At 41.1% G+C, this 6,953-nt stretch overlaps 1 long non-coding RNA gene across 1 annotated transcript; it reads left to right on the top strand.

Moving 5' to 3' along the window:
- The first annotated feature begins 2,148 nt into the window (after positions 1-2,148).
- LOC140218324 (uncharacterized) lies at positions 2,149-6,694 on the top strand. Its single transcript, XR_011894590.1, has 2 exons — positions 2,149-2,229; positions 4,552-6,694. It is a non-coding gene; the product is annotated as an uncharacterized lncRNA (long non-coding RNA).
- Positions 6,695-6,953: the final 259 nt, after the last annotated feature.

Raw genomic sequence — 6,953 nt, 5'->3', positions numbered from 1 at the left:
GTAGTGCAGAGGAGCCAATGCCAAAAAATCAAAATACATTGGTATGTTATTTGGACAAGAAAACTAGTATGTGGGTATATTGGGTGTACCATTTGACCAAATGTCAACAAAATCAAGATACAGTATGTTACACGAAGATGAACATTCTCACGTGCTCCAGGCAGTCATCTTAACATGGTATATTTATGTAATGTCTCTGATTGGAAAGTCAAATCAAGTATGCTCTCTGGAGACAAACACATAGCAGCAAGTGTCATTGAAAAGTTAAAAATGTGTTTTAAGAAAGCTGATTAGTTCTGAGAAGTGACTGCTTTTTGTCTTGCCTCTCAACAGATATATCCATGTGATAAAAAAATAGTGGCACAATGAAATTGCATATTTGCTTAGCGACATGATACATACTTGCAATGAGCACGGTGCCTATGTTTACTATGAAAAGCAACAGCCCATGCTTGGTTAGGTTAGGCCCACTACAACATGCAGGCATGGGTGATTGGCGCTTTTTTTATTTCTGTGTCGTGAGGTTTATTGACGTGCGTATAGGTGCAGTGGCACGCAGTATGGCTAGTACAAAAAAGGGGGGGGGGGCAGATATATGTAGCTCACTGTACACGACACAGGGCAAAGGAAATCCGTGTTCAGCAACTATGTTAAATGCCATGTACGTAAATTTTACAACGCTACTCGTTCGAAGCGCGCACAGGTGCATATTGAAGAAAAGTTTCCAGGGTAGATAATTTAGTTCGTAATTTACACTAATTTTGCTCTAACCACGAGACATAATAATTTCAATATACTGCACGGAAAAACCTAGAGCGAATTAAATTGTGTGTCAGCTTCGTGTGTATACATATAGTCTTTGCTATGCATTAGGTTTTTTGCGTAATGCCTTAACAGTTGACAGCCTATCTTATGATGTGTACTCTGTTTACATTACAGTTGTTTATTAGTTTACTCGTTTGTTTTGCGACTGATGAAATGCCGACATATATGTATTTTCAACATTTGACATAGCATTGTATGTTTCGCAGGGACAGCCCAGGACGTGCATTTTTCAGCACCCAGTCAACTGCCAAAAGTGACTCAAACACAGGCCACCAGTAAGTGGACATCAGTTGCAATTTCACATTATGCATTGGTGGCTGCCTTGTACGGAGGCTTTTTTTTTAATGAGATGGTGATGTCGTTCTAATGTACATTTTGACCACAAAGGGGCGATCATGTCTCACAGAGGCATATATGGTTGCTATTCTCTGCGAGTGACGTGTTCTCGTGTTCGTGAAGCATTTGTGTTTGGCAGTATTGTCGCCCAATGAGTCGGATATAAACACTGTAACTCGCCACTGCCGGCAAGGAGTTGCAAGCAACACAATATATTATTACACTATAAAGTTATTTCAATAATTCGAAGGAAAGTTTTGCAGCAGGAAAGAAGGTTGCTATTCCAGGTAAACATGTCTTTTTCTCACAGGTTATTTAGCCAAACTGTGGATGCATGAAATTCGTGACATATGAATAGATTTTAACTTATTCTTTAGTAATGCTTCTGAAAGAGACTGTGACTACCTCTGCAATCAGCAGACCATACATTTACAGTCATAAGTGGCAGTTCCATGCAGTCTCGCACTTTATATAACCTTTCCTTGCAGCAACATTGGAACTGGTGGCTGCGTTTTCAGAAGGAGAAGTGCACTTGACACTCTATATGTATGTGTGAATTCATTTTCTTTGTATGTGTCGGCTCACTGACAAACAGTGCAAAAATCTGTTGTACCATGAGCCTGACGACGCCTTCTGCTGCTAGAAATGCGGCATTTCGTATTTTATAGTACTGCATGACATTTAAATCAAAGCTACCACATAAAATGATCAAGAAAACTAACCGCTGTTATAGCTGTTTTCCTCAAAGAACGCTTGTCCTTTATGGGCTGTGTTAATCTGAGCTCTCCACCGATGTTTCAGTAGTATTATCCCTTAGTGAGTGAGAGATTGGGGGCAATTAATCGTGTTAGTGTTTAAGTGGTGTCCTAATTATGTGCATTTGTTCCAACAAAGTTGTCTAGATTACTTTATTGTGTAGTGTAAAGCTTATGAAACCATCAGCAACTACTGAGTTGCCAACACGCATATGGATTTGTCACTATACAGGTGGAACTCGGCTGTACCACTGCAGTGCTGCGGAAATTGCCTTCACCAGCGGCTTTGCAACAGCTGTTTCGCAGCATGTCGGTATGTGTTAATTCATAATTATGTTGAGATGGGCTAGTATTATGGACCACTGCTACTCTGTATTGTGACAGATCGATATGATAAGGGATGTAATGGGCACAGTGAAAACCTTTGAATTTTTTACTATGGTACATAAACAGGCTCTCCTTTTCGTCACTGGAGCAGGAGAGAAGAACATGCAGGCACTCCTGAATGTACATATATTTCAAAACATGAGAGAGACATATACACACACACGCACACACACACACACAATTAAACTAAAGGCAGGGACGTTCCATCTTTCATCTTGAATTGAATTGTGCAGCGCAAAAATACAACACATACCACAGAGAAGCACACATGTTAACAGGTTTGATACACACGTTAGTTCAACAGATTTGATACTTCAAGTGTGCTATTTTACACAAGGGGGAAGGGAAAGGGGAGAAAATTTGAAAAAAAAGTGGAGTGGAAAAAAAGGAATCGTGCCAAAAAGCATGAGAAGCATCGCGCAGCCAGGATCACCAGCAGGACATCTAAAAAGCACTCTGATAAAATTACATACAGGACAACCTTACGTATAGTTTGTTTCAATCAACTCACATCACATGCAGCCATTACTGCAATCAAGTTGTTTCCTTATGTCATATGAGGGAATGATGTGGGCCCAAAAAACTGTTTAGAGCTGAAGGATTATGTCCCATTCTAGCCTCATTGCCTGCTTTTTTATCATATTGTTATCAGCTGCTTATGTTATGGACAAAAAGTAAGAGTACGAACTGTTTCCCGATTCGCCATTCCACACAACATGTCTTTGTGACTATATGTACATGCAGATGATCCATAGATGAAAAATATTCAGTACAGTAGAATCTCATTACAAGATGCACTTGGTTGTAAGAGACATCTGAAAATGGTTTGCTTGGTTTTCCGATGTTTGCCACGTTAACAATATTGTATACAAGAGACACCTTTGTTACTAAGGATGACTTTTTAAGTATTCACTACTTCGAAGGGACACAACCCAGACACATTCACTTTGTGCACCTTGTGTGCTCCGAAGGGCGTAAAGATCACGCAATCCTTACACAAGTCAATCGCGCATGTCTCTTTTAGCATGAACCAGAAAAGGAGGGCAACGAGGACAGTGCAGGGCAGAAAGTGTCGGCAGTTGAAGCTGACGAGCGTCTAAGAGCACTTCAAAGGTACTGCGAGCAACAAGGCTTGCAAAGTGAAGTGTTTAAATTCCAGAAGTTGGGAAGGAAGCTAACACAATCTACAGTCACTAAAAAGCTGTGAATGTCTTCTTTAAAGGGCCCCTAAACCACCGAGGTTGAAATTTAGTTGCGGTGTTGCAGTTCTACACAATAAGGCAATGAACAGGTAGCCACGAGAATTTTTCGAAACGGTGCAGTAATAGTGGAGCTACGTGTGTTTGATTATTGAAAAGTAGTCCCCACTCATTTTACTCTTTCATGTGGTACACGCCATATGGACAGTATCGTCTTTTCCTTGCCTAGTACACCTCCAAATGTTACGGGCAGGCCAACACCAACGAGCTCTGTTGCTGCCGCACTGGCCCGTCGTCCTGCGAGGGGTGGCGCTAATACAACGGAACTGTATGGTGACTCGTGTTGAAGAACCTCATAGGGAGACCCTTCTGTTGGCGTTTCTGTTCTTTGCCCCCATTGGCTGCCCACAATGGCATCGCGCGCAACGTGACGAGGAAGAAGGAGTGTGTGTATTTGCTTGCAGGCCTTGCGGCAGTCGTACACTTTCGTTCGACCAATCGACAGCACCAGAAACTGGTGACATCATCAGAGACCGCCTGGTGACGTCAGGACAAACTGGGGGGTGCAGGATAGGTCCAGAGAGGCGCACGGGGTCATTTTCTTCATATTGTGGTGCTCCGGCAGTGCTACGCACTCTGGCATTTGGCTGCGTCGATCGTGACGGCATTCTGATTTCGATACGCGTGTTTACTTGAAATGTTCAAAAAATGTCGAGAAGTGGTTTAGGGGCCCTTTACGCCACCCTGAGCATTTATTCCTTCAGATATATCAAAACATACTTTAGTGATGATGCATAATAAAGTGATCTAGTCTGGCTCCTCAGTGTCTCAAAATTTTTGGTTTCGAGAGACATGTTTCCCGTGCCTCTTGAATATCTTCTGATGAGGCTTTACTGTAATATACACAAACAATTGTGTAACTCCTCCTGCAAGTATTATTCATTAAGCCCGGTCACTTATGTGCAAAGCTTGTGGTTAAGTCTTGATGTCCGTACTTTTTAGAGCTATGTTTATTAATTCATGCTGTTCTTATTGGTTCTTCGATGCAGGAGACAATGCCTACGAAATTATTGGCCCTGATCATGAGAGCCCTCAAGGGGCAAACAACATCTTTGTTGCAGAAGTGAGCCCGATACCACTTGGAAGTTACCATGACAGATGACACGGCAGCAATAGATACAGAGACTGCCATGTCTGCTGCAGCTGCAACAGTGTACGAGGCAAGCAGCAGCGCGTCAGTATCAGCAGCAGTGTCAGAAGGAACCACACCAGGCCTGGTAGAGAAACATGTGTGCTATCACTGACTTTTTTTGTAGTGGATACAACTCATTTGCTCAACATACAAAAGCTTTTCACCACGACTGTGAGCAAGTGTTATTGTGCAGCAAGTGCAAGACTAAGTTAGGTGTTATAACACAATACAAGCATCACTTTAATATATGCAAATGCAAACATATTACAGTTGTTGCCTCCCCAGCCAGCCCACATAGTGACAACAATGTGGAACACATGGTGGGACACACCTCTCCCCCATTACAAGATAGTAGAGACTGTCAGTGTTGTTGCTAGATTGACTGGTCTTTGTAGGCAACTAGAAGGACAACACAGGTGTCATAAGATTGTTGTTGATGTTGTTGTTGAAGCGGTAAAAAAGAAGTTTGATGCAGCTGAAGTGCCAACTGATATTGAGCAAATCAAAAGCAACCACCTGAGAAAGCAAGACTATCGAAATTTGGGTATATATGTGCCGCCAACTCTGGTAAGAATGGCATAGGACAGAAGTGTGATGAAAATCACACAGAGACTGCTGTTGCATCACTGGCCACAGTGAGCAGCGACTTGTAGGGCAAGAGAGTCAACTGAAACTAACATTATGATATAGTGTCATGCTCCCATGTGACCACTTTTGAAGTTATTTTGCAAGATACAGCTCAACCTCCAGAAACGAGACTGCAACTTGTCTGTAAAAAAGCTTTCACAAAAAATTATTCATAACACTATTAACATAGCAGTATCTTTTTTTTGTGTCGGTTCGAGGTTCCCGGCTGTCCATTAATGCAAAAATTGAGGAAAAAAAGAACATGTGTCGTACTTACACCTTTTTAACAAGTACGAGGGGGACAGAACTTTTCTAGTCATGCATCTTCATCATACTATCAAGTTTTTAAATGCCTTTTATAATTATTATTACCGGTTATATCTGAGTGCATTGTATGCATGTAGCAGGTGTAAAATCAGGTCAGTTGGATCAGATGCCTTATCTGCAAGCGAGCCCTATATTCAAGAAATTTGAATTAAAATAGTTACGTTAGAGACGCAGTCTTTCAGCACTTTATTGCCTGTGGTTTAAGCATTGCTCAATACTTTTGTGGGTGGCAATTTCAACCGGCACAGCACTGCGCTTTGGCACAGTAACATTTGTCTTCAAAGCGGTGTTTACCATTTGTGTTGATCTGTTTGTGTATGCATAGAGCAAGTTTTTAATTTATATTTTTCTGCATTCTTGTGCTTGCACTAAGCTTGTATAAGGCAGTTACAAAATGTGCGTCACTATAACGAACTGTTCTGTTGAGCTTGCACTTGCAAATAATCGTGTTCAGATGGCCGCACTTCTATGCGGGTGCACCGCTAGCTTTGTGTATGTTCTCATGTTTGTATAAAGCTTATATAAGCTAGTTAAAAATGTATGTCACTAAGCATTGTGATATTCTTTAAAGAACTGCTTGGTTGGTTTTACACTTGTGAATTAGTATTGAGGCGGTGGTATTCCCATGTATGCCCACTGCTAGCTTTCTGTGTCCTCACGTGTTTGTATTAAGTTTCTACAAGGGAGTTACAGCATGTACGTCACTAAGCGCTGTGATATTTTTTAAAGAACTGCTTTGTTGGTTTTACACCAGTGAGTAATAGTACTCGGGTGGCACTAGTCATGTGTAGGTACACAGGGACCATTTGTATATATTATGCTCATGTAAAGCAGTTACAAAGTGTATGTCACTAATTACTGTGATGGTTTTACACATGTGAATAATAGTGGTCAAGACACAGTACTTGCGGTGTATAGTTGAATTTATACACTGCCAAGACATGGGCTGTATACGTACCAAAAGAAATGTATGTCATTATATTGTTGTGATTATTACTGTTTGGATTTTATTAAACTGTAATAAAATTGTTTCTTGTATCTATTGAGGTATGGCAATTTGTCATGCAATCAAACTGAGGACCTGCACTTGTGCATACAAATAAACAGCTAATTTAAGAGTATACTGCTCATATTCTGCTAAACCAGTTTAACAAATCTTGTACTACAATGCTGGAAAAATGACAGAGCTGACTCGGATGTACAGAAAAAGTTCTGCACTGGCTGAAGGACTGCCCCACACTGGAGTTCGTAATGTTGCGTTTATTGGAGTAGAACAGAAAGTCCACTTCTATTAAAAATGCGACA

Source organism: Dermacentor andersoni, chromosome 5 (genome assembly GCF_023375885.2).
Source record: "Dermacentor andersoni chromosome 5, qqDerAnde1_hic_scaffold, whole genome shotgun sequence".
Classification (NCBI taxonomy): Eukaryota; Metazoa; Arthropoda; class Arachnida; order Ixodida; family Ixodidae; genus Dermacentor; species Dermacentor andersoni.
Note: the sequence above shows the minus strand (reverse complement) of the source record. Positions and strands in the feature narration are given on the sequence as shown.